The 12,519-nt window shown below is 43.9% G+C and overlaps 1 pseudogene; it reads left to right on the top strand.

Annotated features, from left to right (window-relative positions):
* Nucleotides 1–10,391: 10,391 nt before the first annotated feature.
* LOC124552799 lies at nt 10,392–10,509 on the top strand (annotated as a pseudogene).
* The last annotated feature ends 2,010 nt before the right edge of the window (nt 10,510–12,519 follow it).

Raw genomic sequence — 12,519 nt, 5'->3', positions numbered from 1 at the left:
ACGCAGTGCCGTAGGGGACCGCACCGCCACTTCCCAGAAAATTAGGGACACTGCTGCTCCTGGGGTATCGGCGAGGACCATTCGCAACCGTCTCGATGAAGCTGGGCTACGGTCCCGCACACCGTTAGACCGTCTTCCGCTCACGCCCCAACATCGTGCAGCCCGCCTCCAGTGGTGTCGCGACAGGCGTGAATGGAGGGACGAATGGAGACGTGTCGTCTTCAGCGATGAGAGTCGCTTCTGCCTTGGTGCCAATGATGGTCGTATGCGTGTTTGGCGCCGTGCAGGTGAGCGCCACAATCAGGACTGCATACGACCGAGGCACACAGGACCAACACCCGGCATCATGGTGTGGGGAGTTCTCCTACACTGGCCGTACACCACTGGTGATCGTCGAGGGGACACTGAATAGTGCACGGTACATCCAAACCGTCATCGAACCCAACGTTCTACCATTCCTAGACCGGCAAGGGAACTTGCTGTTCCAACAGGACAATGCACGTCCGCATGTATCCCGTGCCACCCAACGTGCTCTAGAAGGTGTAAGTCAACTACCCTGGCCTGCAAGATCTCCGGATCTGTCCCCCATTGAGCATGTTTGGGACTGGATGAAGCGTCGTCTCACGCGGTCTGCACGTCCAGCACGAACGCTGGTCCAACTGAGGCGCCAGGTGGAAATGGCAAGGCAAGCCATTCCACAGGACTACATCCAGCATCTCTACGATCGTGTCCATGGGAGAATAGCAGCCTGCATTGCTGCGAGAGGTGGATATACACTGTACTAGTGCCGACATTGTGCATGCTCTTTTGCCTGTGTATGTGCCTGTGGTTCTGTCAGTGTGATCATGTGATGTATCTGACCCCAGGAATGTGTCAATAAAGTTTCCCCTTCCTGGGACAATGAATTCACGGTGTTCTTATTTCAATTTCCAGGAGTGTAGTTATTGAGAAGCCACATCAGCCACTGTAATTTACGACAAGTTAAATAAGTAATTAGAGATAATTGAGGGTCACTGTAGACCATTTTGATAGTTTTCTCTTTTGTGAAACTTAATTTAAACCTAGATTATTGATTTGATAATGCATAGGTCATCCCTCGATCCATTGTAGAACTTGGAAACCCATTCAGGGAATATCCGTTCACATTTTTGTTGAACGCAGTTGGTTTTCACCATCCTGTATTAAATCATTTCCTTTTGTCAATAGTGCAATTTATAAACAATGTTTTGGGAGTAGAATAAAATTTCCAATGGTAAACTTAACTGCTTTTTCGACGTTATTTTACCAGCTAACTAAAAATAGGAAAGCCTTGAACCCCTTCCACTAAATTTAGTTAGTATTAAGATTCTTTTACAGGGAGTGCAGTGGGGCTGACGCTGAAATCATTAAGTATTTGGTTATATCATCGCTAGTCTCACTTAACTCTTCCGAACTCTACATGTCATGTGTGGTCTGGCGTCTCCTTACCAGCAACAGGTCCCAGGTTCAAACCAGTCAATTCGCTAAAAAACACGCTCAGAGCATCGTTGCGCGAAAGTGGTAGGGAGACACGATATAGAACAAACAGACACCACGCAGAATGTTAGACCTTTTTCCAACGCGCCATTCGAGAGTGGAATGGTAGAGAAGTAGTATGAAAATGGTTCGATGAACCCTCTGCCATGCACTTAAGTGGGAATTGCAGAGTAACGATGTAGATGAATGTGGGAGGAGGCGCAAACAAGGAATACTCTGGTCACTGGAGGAAGTACTGGGTTATTGCCAAAGTTCGTAGCGTTTTTCCATGAAGTTAATAAACACAACACACACAGATAACAGAGACTTCAGTCATTTATAATGTATTCTCCTTCACTATTTACAACAGTCTGCCAACGCTGGGTAACTTTCAGATTCCGCTACAGTAAAAATCACGTGGTTTTGAGGCGGAGAACTCGTCGAGTCATGTTCGGAGCGCATTTTCTTCCGGAAATGAAGTTCCTCGACGATTTTTCGCTAGAGAGCGGAAAAGGTGAAAATCGGAGGGCGGAAGATCAGGTCAACAAGGTGGGTGTGATATGACTTTCCAACCCAACTTCTGTACAGTGGTTTTGGTTAGTCTAGCAGAATGCGGGCGGGCGACGTCGTGGAGCACCGTCCCTTCACGCCGCTGTCCTGCTCGTTGGTCTTGGGCTGCATGTGCAAGACGTGGAAGCAGCTTCGTAGTACACTACACAGACGTTGTTCCATCAGACGCACTACATTATATTTTGTGGATGCGAGCATATCTTTGTACGGTGAGCTGCTGCTTTATTTGGCGTCATCCATTCCTTTGTTTTCCTTACGTTAGCATGAAGACACCATTTCTCGTCACAAGTAACAATACGTAACAAATCCTTTTTTTTTTTCTTTTACGAGCCAATTGATGACGAGCAAGCAGAGATGCACGTATGGCTACATTTTTGTGATTTAAGCTTAGAGCATGTGGTACAAGTACACCAGACTGCTGAAGTCTCCCCACATGTACGATGGTGGAACGATGACAGTTCATCACTTTTGCCAGTTCTCGTACACCCAAGTGGATCATCGCGGATTAATTCGTCTGGACGACGTTCATCGGACCCCGAAGGTCGTCCTGAACGTTGGAAGTCACTAACATCAAAACAGACCTCCTTACAACGAGAAAATCACTTTGTTGCCCTGTTCTATCGAATGACATTACGTCCCTACACCGTGCAAATGTTCCTGGCTGCCTCCGCTCCTGTCACCCCTCTACTGAACTCAAACAGAAGCATATGTCGGAAATGTTACGATTTCTCCATTTTGTCAAAGAATGATTATTCCTTGATACTGTAGTGTTATCTTGAAGCTGTGAGAAAGGACGAGAGGCGGTCAAAGGCGCGGACGCAGAGACGATGCTGAGGGCAGACCAAAGTAGATATATTGCTACATGAAGTAAACAGTAAGGAGAGAGCCCTGCGAAAATGCAGACGCCCCCAGACGCGGTCCCAGGGCGCTAGTTACTCTTCAGGGAATTAACATGTAACTTTATATGTCGTCTAGACGCTGTGGTAGGTTGCCACCGTAGAACTTCGTAAGCAACAGGCACGTACTAACGTATAAAGCCAGCTTGAGACCAGCCCTGAGAACAGCGACGTCAGTAGGCTCACAAGGGTTGGAAAGAGAGCGAAAACGCCAAAGAACTGTTGACCTAGCATTCCCTACTCTGGAAAGCCCGAGGTTCAAAAATGGTTCAAATGGCTCTGAGCACTATGGGACTTAACATGTATGGTCATCAGTCCCCTAGAACTTAGAACTACTTAAACCTAACTAACCTAAGGACAGCACACAACACCCAGCCATCACGAGGCAGAGAAAATCCCTGACCCCGCCGGGAATCGAACCCGGGAACCCGGGCGTGGGAAGCTAGAACGCTACCGCACGACCACGAGATGAGGGCGGAGCCCGAGGGGTGGGGCTAAATGACGTATAGCTATAATGTTGCAATCCTCATTTGGCAGAGCAGTTGCGTTTAGCTTTCAGCTAAACAATGTTGATACCAAATACGGACTTTGTGCAACTGCATTAACATCCTCGCCTTAGGAGCAGTAGAGGGGACCTAACTAAACCGTGATTGGTAGGCGCCTGCAAGAGACCTGCAGGATTGGGTGGATGAGAAAAACAGTGCCCCCACGCGACTCTTTAAAACCCCTCGCTTCCGAGTTTTGAAGGAGTTCTCAGTCAGACGATCTGGGCGCCGAATCCGCGTCCGTCGACTCCAGCCTCGGTCCAGCTCCGCGTAAGTCTGCTCTCTCACTTTGAGTGCCTCAGTGAACTGCGTCACATTCAGTATGTTGTGTCATGGAACTAAGCTGTTGCATTAAGATGCTGCTGTGGTTAGCATCCACTCCTGGGACTTCTGCACTGGCTTCTGTGGTAACAGTGTTATTCATGCTTTTTCTAACTCTAGAACTAGCCTCCAGTGTATTAGTTAGTCCTGTCTGGAATAAACAACTACTTCAAAACCGTGTTTTTGAAAGAGTCCCCACAACGATTCCCTACCGAGTCTCACCACCTGCATTTCTAGTAAATGCCTGTACCAGAGTTGGCTCAGATAGAAGAAAACAATTAAATGCCTTCACTGTCAATTGTCCTTCTGCCTTCTGCTCTGTACCGCTCCGGAGCGCAGACTGACCAGCAACCCCTTTTTCCCTCTCCCACCTATCTCAGGACACGACAACTTGTTACTTCATTTTCTAGCGTTCACAGTTGGATTCACTATCCTCAAATAACAATATTTAAACTCCAACAGCAACAGCGAACTACAAATACAAAACGAGAATCGATCAATAAACCCACAGCAACCGGAATACCAATATGTAAAACAAAAACGCTGCGATCTTATGCACCACCCAATATTTTGTGGGGAATTCATGAACGAAGAAATTGATCGGACACCGTCACAAATATGTTCCCTCAAATTTACGTCTATCTACTTGCGATACAGAGAGGTCATTTTCTGCCAGCCGCGCGGGATTAGCCGAGCGGTCTCGGACGCTGCAGTCATGGACCGTGCGGCTGGTCTCGGAGGAGGTTCGAGTCCTCCCTCGGGCATGGATGTGTGTGTGTGTCCTAAGGATAATTTAGGTTAAGTAGTGTGTGAGCTTAGGGACTGGTGACCTTAGCGGTTATGTCCCGTAAGATTTCACACATATCTGAACATTGTTTTTCATTTTCTGCCTGCAAAAATATTTTGACTGATAAGTGCTGGAACCTCACAGAAAAAATAGGAATATTGTTCGTGTTAACTGTGCAAAAAGAGAAGTGAGTTAATCAATTGGAAACAAAAATAATACCGCAAATTTTAATGTAGTTTTCACTGGCCGTCCATGTATTGTAGGTTGATAGTACATGAGTGCATGCACATTTTGGGATTTTATAGTGCGTCTTTATTCATTAGTATTAGTATACAACATGACCAGCAAGCGTCGCATTACACCTGATCTATAGCCATCAACATGGACTACGCGAAGAGGTCGGTTGGTTGATTCAAGAGAGCGGATCAAACACCGACGCCATCGGTCCTGTTCGGTTAGCTAAGGATGGGGTAGTCGGCCGCGCCCTTTCGAAAGAACCATCACGGCGTTTGCCTGAAGCGATTTAGGGAAATCACGGAAAACCTAATTCAGGATGGCCCGACGCGGGTTTTGAACCGTCGTCCTCCCGAATGCGAGTCCAGTGTTCTAGCCACTGCACCATCTCGCTCAGTCTACGCGAAGAGGACCTTGTGGAACTTGGTTGTACTTTTTTAGCCGTGAGAGCGAGAAGTTAGTATCACAATAGCTAAAACTGACACTCGTGTAAGTACAGGATATCGCAGGTAGAAGCTAAAACCTTCCAGCAAACATACGGACCACGAACACGTCTTAGCACGATAACTGCGTGTGTGTCTGAAATCTAAACTTTTCGATTAAATCCTCATACAATGTGGCTTAAATTTCACGCAAGACCGCCATTACCTTGTGCAACGTTGTGGGATGTGGTACATAAATGATCCCACGTTTTGGTGCTGATATTACACTATTAGGCACACCAATATGGTCCAACAAAGGTGCATCAGTATGAAAGCTGCCAGCTTTTCCGATGGAAAGCAAATATTTGTTAATTATGGAATCAAAAAGTTCCTTTATTAAACAAAAAAATTGCAGAATTTTTATATTTTCATTATTTCCGCTCAGTTTAATATTTTCATTGAAGCTAGAAAATACAACAGGTATATAGTTTCTTCTACTTTCGTTTCAAGCTTTTGAAGTTCTCAATAATTATCTCAAATGTAAAAGAATTGTTTCTCCTATTTGTATTTAGCACATTTCAAAAATGTACTTGTGTAAGAGAAAAATGTCTACCTATACTCCGTTCGTCATAAGAATAAACCTGAGGTAAAAAAAAAAACAAAAAAAAACACACACGCAAACGCGATGACTGGCCAGCAGCAATAGCACACGTAAACTGGTGTTGTTACGCTCTTAGAACTGGAGCCTACTTACGTATTACATATCTTATTGCTGTGATACTGTGAATGAGACTTTAGGATATTCTAATGTATTAGCAACCATCAACGATTGTTGTGCTCAGATTGTCTGACTGTTAATACGTGCTGTTGAAGTAGCTGACTCTGGTTCGCGCTCCGTAGTGAAACACGCGCATCGAACATCGTTAAAAGTACCAAGAAACAGCTCGTTGTTAATTTTTTTCACAGAGAAAATCAGCTTTGAATTTTACCGAAGGACTTTATTTCACTAAAATTAAGGCATTTTTTGCACAGCTCGTGCGTGTTTAATTGGTAGTGTTTGAGACGTATTCTGTGACTCGCTGTTTCGAATTTGACTAGGGTGGAATTTTTCGATTTTTTTAGTTCAGCTCGCATTCTTGCATCATTTAAACGTAAATGTAAATACATCAAATACATGCTGATTAACACACATCTAATTACCATTATTTTACGAAAACTGCACATCGCACGCAAAATTCCAGTTTCCATTGCAAATATAAATTCTTATTAACGACATTTTATCGAAGATTGTTTAAATTAAGGAAACACTACAAATTAAATTTGTGCGACAGAAATGAAAAATTAAATACTGATTAGCTGGAGTATGTCCGTTTTTAATACCGTAGATGTAGTCTCGTACGAGCCAGAGTAATAAGCATCGTAGAAACATAAAAACAAGAATTTTCACGGCATCGGACAGAGCGGAGTAATGCTCCATTTATAAAGTTGCTACCGTACCACTGCAGTATGAACAGAGTACAATTAATGTGGAGCCGAGTTAACGAGATTTGTCGTTAGAAACAACAGGGTATTTAAGCTGCCAGACGCAGTGGAACTAAAGCACGAAGCTTTCTCACACGCCACAGACGAGCGCTGGCATGTACAGCCAGCACGTTACACAGGCTGTCACTAACTATTGCCACCAAGAATAACTCCGAAAGTTTTATAGGAGCTGAAAAGTTTGTGCGACAAAAGTTGCATGGGACAACGGTGGGCATAATATTACGTTGGTTTTTTGTGGTTAGGTGGGGTCGCTTCAGAGATATAAAGGTCAACTTTGTATTTTTAAATGGGATGCTATAGTTTGGTACCCATTTTCTGATAGCGGCTACCGAGACGAATCCAACGATGAGTAACAGTAACGTCTTTGAAGGTCAACGAAGGTCACAAAGGTGGCATGAACGTCATTTACAGAAGGTGTTCGAAGTGAATACCATTGGTATCAATGCAGTGCTGCAATTTTGTTATTAGGGATTTAGTGGTATTCCTTATCACGTCGGCACTTATGGAAGCACATACTCTGACAATTCTCTCTCGCATATCTTCAGGTGTAGTTGGAACGTCTTTATAAACAATGTCTGTTACGAATCCCCACAAGAAAAAAATCCAGAGGCGTCTAGTCTAGCGAACTAGCCGGCCACGACACGTCTCCTCCGCGTCCAATCCAACGATTTGGGAATTGTCTCTGAAACTCATTTCTAGCCATCAGCGAAAAATGTGCAGGATACCCATCGTGTTGATACCACATTCTGTTCCTTGATCCTAAAGGTATTTCTTCAAAAAACAGACCTAATGTTGATTGCAGGAATGTGGTGTACTTCCTACCATTAAGATTTCCTTCGATGAAATCGAGGCCTATAATTCTGTCTTCCAGAATCCCACACCATACATTCACCGACCACGCTTTTTGGTGTGTAACTGGTCACAGCCAACATGGATTTTCAGTTGCCCAACAATGCAGTAAATAAAATCAAATTAATGAATGTGTCATCCCTCTGAATCTGAAGTTGAGCCCATCGGCAGAATTCAGTGCGATGCATAAATTCGTACCAGTTAATTCTTGGTGGGGACTGATATGGTAAGGATGATATTTATGGCGATGCAGAACACGAACAACACTACTCTGGCTCATGCCAGATTCCCTTGCGATCTCACGCGAACTAACATAAGGATCTCGAACCACAGTGACAGGAGAACCAACTTCCGTTTCCTCGTTAGTAACTTTCCTTTGCCGGATATGTTTTTAATGCGTTAAAGACCCAGTTCTTCTCAATTTATCACACAGCTATTTAAATGTATGACATGTAGGGTGAGTACGTTGAGGATATCTTCAGCTCTCACTGAATTTCGTTGGCATTCTCCGTAAATGAGAAACATATCGACTTGTTCTTCGAAGGAACACGTCATTCACATTCGCTTGATTCGACGATACTAGTCTTACCGTTCCTATTAGTGTTGTATTGCAAAAGCGTTGAATGGTGTTTACATGTCAATGGCACGTTAGATGGATGCGCCGTATTCGACGAATATTTACTATTTGCACGATATACGAGAGAAAATTGTTAGAGCATGTCCTTCCATAAGTGCCGAAGTAATAAGGAATACCACTCAAACCATGATAAGAAGATCGCAGCACTGCATTGATGCCAAAGGTCATCACTTCGAACACCTTCTGTAAATGGACGTTCAAGCCACTTTTTTGTCCTTCGTTGACCTTACTGTCACACATCATTGGATTCGTCTCGATAGCCGCTATCAGAAAATAAGTACCAAAATATAGCATCCAAAAAAAAAAAAAAAAAAAAAAAAAAAAAAAAAAAAAAAAAAAAAAAAAAACCAAAGTTGACCTTCATATTTCTGGCGCGACCCCACCTAGCAATGAAAAACCGTCATTTCAGGCCCCCGTTGTCCTATGCAACTTTTGTCCCACAAACTTTTCAGATACGGTACTATCATACTTTCGAAGTTATCCTATGTGGCAATAGTTAGTGACTCTCACTGTATAGTAAAATAAGAGGAGACTATGTGAGGCTTGTATGACTTCGTAGATTATGTTTTTGATCGCCTCTTTATCAACGTAGCAGATGACAGTTTGTAACATTTCTGGCTTTACAGCCATCATATTCGGAAACAAGAAGTTTTTCTTGGATCAATAGAGAATGCAGCAGTGGCAAGATGACTAAACGTGGTGTGAAGTACCGATGACAGATGATTTGTTCCGTAGGAGTATCTTGAGTAAGATCGTCTAAATTGTGGTCCTTCTCCGCGGTTGGCTGCCGCGTTCGGAAGTTGCGAGCCAAAATCATAATCTTCTTTTATTAATGTTAGAAAAACTAAACAGCTAGTTTACTTGCATTTCATGTAAAAGCATCTCTCAATAGCAGGCTATCATTCCATTATCTCAAAATCGTTAATTACCAGCAGAATGGCAAACAGTTGCTAAACGAAAAGGCAGACGAAGCACGAAGGAGATCTTCCGATCGCGTGTAACTTGGATGACGGGTGAAGTGGTCCGGCTATAAGACGAGCTGGTTCGGCAGTCTCGGACAGATATTTTGTCCGCCGCGGTCGGTGTCAGTTAAGATTTTATTAGCAATCTCTGGTTTTTAAATGTGAGAGTCTCGGAAGACAGACACGTGGTCTGCCTTGGTCGGCATCGGTTAACGACTTAATTAGCAATCTCTGATTGTTTGGACATGTAACTGAAAACAATTTGATGCTAACTACGAAAATACGCAGCTCATTGTTTTGTTTATTTTTTATGAGCGTCTGAAGAATTGAAATGATTTGTGATTCATAAAGTGGAATATAATTGTGCAGCATCTTGTATTTTGCTAATAAAAAGAGTGACATCCCGTATAAATAAACTGATTGAAAATTTAATTATTCATACAATATCAGTTCCTCGTTCAGAGTTTATTACAGCCTCAAGGTAATGGATTCACGAACTACGTGTTTTCTGCGCAGGGAACAACCACTGTAAAAGATAGCAGGTTGGTGTACTCATGCATTCCACTCAGGGCGGCAGAAGAAAATAGACCCCGCGTGTATTGCAATCTTAGTACAAATGAGATCACTGACTCCTCATGTGTGGTAATACTGAGGAGGTATGGTTCAAATGGCTCTGAGCACTATGGGACTTAACTTCTGAGGTCATCAGACCCCTAGAACTTAGAACTACTTAAACCTAACTAACCTAAGGACATCACACACACCCATGCCCGATGCAGGATTCGAACCTGCGACCGTAGCGGTCGCGCGGTTCCAGACTGAAGCGCCTAGAACCGCTCGGCCACGCCGGCCGGCTGAGGAGGTATGAAGGAGAGAAATTTCGGAAGGAAAGGGTTTATCCACACTCTTTCAATTTGCCGCAAGTTTGCGTAAATGTACTTCTCAAATTCGGATATGGCAAGATTTCACAGTAATACCTTCAGTTGGTTCATGTTTAACTATACGCTGGAATTCTAGCTATGCACTTTTATTTCACACATAACTCGCGCAGAAAATTTACTTCGTGTTTATGTTTGGAATTTGACCACTCTTGTTTTCAATTACAATACTATGTTAGCTAAGAACGAGACGAGGCAACGGTCTTGCCGCAGTGGATACACTGATTTCCGTCAGATCACCGAAGTTAAGCGCTGTCGGGCGTGGCCGGCACTTTGATGGGTGACCGTCCGGGACGCCATGCGCTGTTGCCATTTTTCGAGGTGCACTCAGCCTCGTGATGCCAATTGAGGAGCTACTCGACCGAATAGTAGCGGCTCCGGGAGAGCAGTGTGCTAACCACACGCCCCTCCTATCCGCATCCTCAGTGAGGATGACACGGCGGTCGGATGGTCCCGATGGGCCACTTGTGGCCTGAAGACGGAGTGCTTAAGAACGAGACAATGTTAAATTTTTGCGTCTGGTCCGCTACGAAGCGTAACGCCCGAGTTTTGTAATGTATTATCTCATTCTGTTCAAAAAATCAAATGAGGTTCGGAGCTACAGTATATTGCTTCTCCGATCGCCTCTATATATTAACTGCAACCGCTCACGTCACTGCAGGTTAGTTGGACCAGCTGGCTGGCCAGTGCTGTCCAAGTCCAATGCGCCGGTAAAGCTGTTGACCCTTATTATCGGTCAGTATGTGCGTGTAACGCACAACATAAAACGCAGCCTTATAATCGTACTGTCCGCCTCGATAGCTGAGTAGTCAGCGCGACGGAATGTTATGCTGAGGGGCCCGGGTTCGATTCCCGGCTGCTTCGGAGATTTTCTGTACTCAGGGTCTGGGTGTTGCGCTGTCACCATCACCACCACCACCACCACCACCACCACCACCACCATCCCCATCGACGCACAAGTCGTCGAAGTGGCGTCAACTCAAAAGACTTGCACCAGGCGACCAGTCTTACCCGATGGAAGGTCCTAGCCACACGATATTTCATAAGCGTACTTGATTGTACTCTAGACAGCTTGGCTTCGGCTCCACTTGAAACGGAATACGAGAAGATTCTAGAAAAAAACGCGTAAGAATACGTAGTGTAAGGCCTAGACCAGGTTTATTGGTATAATGAATGCAGTATAGTATTTATATTAAAAAAATAAAATTGGCCAGGTGTAAGTAAGACTCGCGCAATGAACTTTCTGTAGAAACTTAATTAAGCATACAGACAGTTGATCCGCAAACCGAGAATGGCGACCATTTTTGCTTGTTATCGACATTGATACTGTCAAGTTATCGCCCTTCCAAGATTATCGAAAATGTTTCAATTTCAGTAATGAAAACATGACATTGTCATGCAGGACGCAGGCGATCATTATTATAATAATCAGTAGATCTGCATTCAGGCTGACTGGGTCGCAATGGTAAAAGTCAAACATCAGGAGAGAAATGACTTCATTTGAACATTTGACGCGTTTCCGGAATGAACCCATTGTCATGGCGTTTCAAGTTGTGAGTGAAACAAACTTTCGCAGACTAGTGCAGCAATCGCTCTTGTGTATCTGATGATGGATAAATTCCGAAACGCGTCTTATGAGCAATAAAGCCATTCCTTGCCTGATGTACGATTTTTACCACTGTGACACAGTTAGCCCGATACGGACTTACTAATTGTTTTAATTTCAAATATGACGTCTAATAAAAAATGACAAAAAATATTTTTGTGTGATATAATGACAAATTTACAGATTTCGCATTTTTTTCCTTTTGTTGTGCTGTGACACCTTCCTTTTTGTCAAGTTTAATGATTCTACGTCAATCCAGAAGTACTCTATATGTTTTGATGAGTGAGTCTGGGACCATTAAAATATGTTACATAAATGGCCGTAACTTTTGGTAACCTTGACTTCGAAGCTTCAATCGTTTTTACACCGCCAAGGGACCGTGGGCCTTAGTATGGGACTCAAATTTCAACTTCATGCTGCTACCCGTCCCTGAGAAAAAAAGTCTTTAACAGTCGGAGAAACAGACAGACGGACAATAGAGGAAGGATCCTACAATGGTCCGTTTTTACCGACTAAGACACGGGACACCAAAAACCGCCCATTGCTATGATAAATACATTTATATTTATATTTCTAAGCTCTTTCCAAGAGCCCAGGCAGAGATAATGTATAACGGTGGAGATGGGCAGGCGGCAAGTGGTAACGTCGCTTGCGTGGATGAAAGTTTCTCGAACCGGCCCTGGTTGTTACGCCCTATACGTGCCGTTCTCGCCGAC

This window comes from Schistocerca americana, chromosome 10 (genome assembly GCF_021461395.2).
Source record: "Schistocerca americana isolate TAMUIC-IGC-003095 chromosome 10, iqSchAmer2.1, whole genome shotgun sequence".
In the NCBI taxonomy this organism is placed as follows: Eukaryota; Metazoa; Arthropoda; class Insecta; order Orthoptera; family Acrididae; genus Schistocerca; species Schistocerca americana.
The sequence above is the reverse complement of the archived record's forward strand: the minus strand, read 5'-3'. Positions and strand labels throughout refer to the sequence as shown.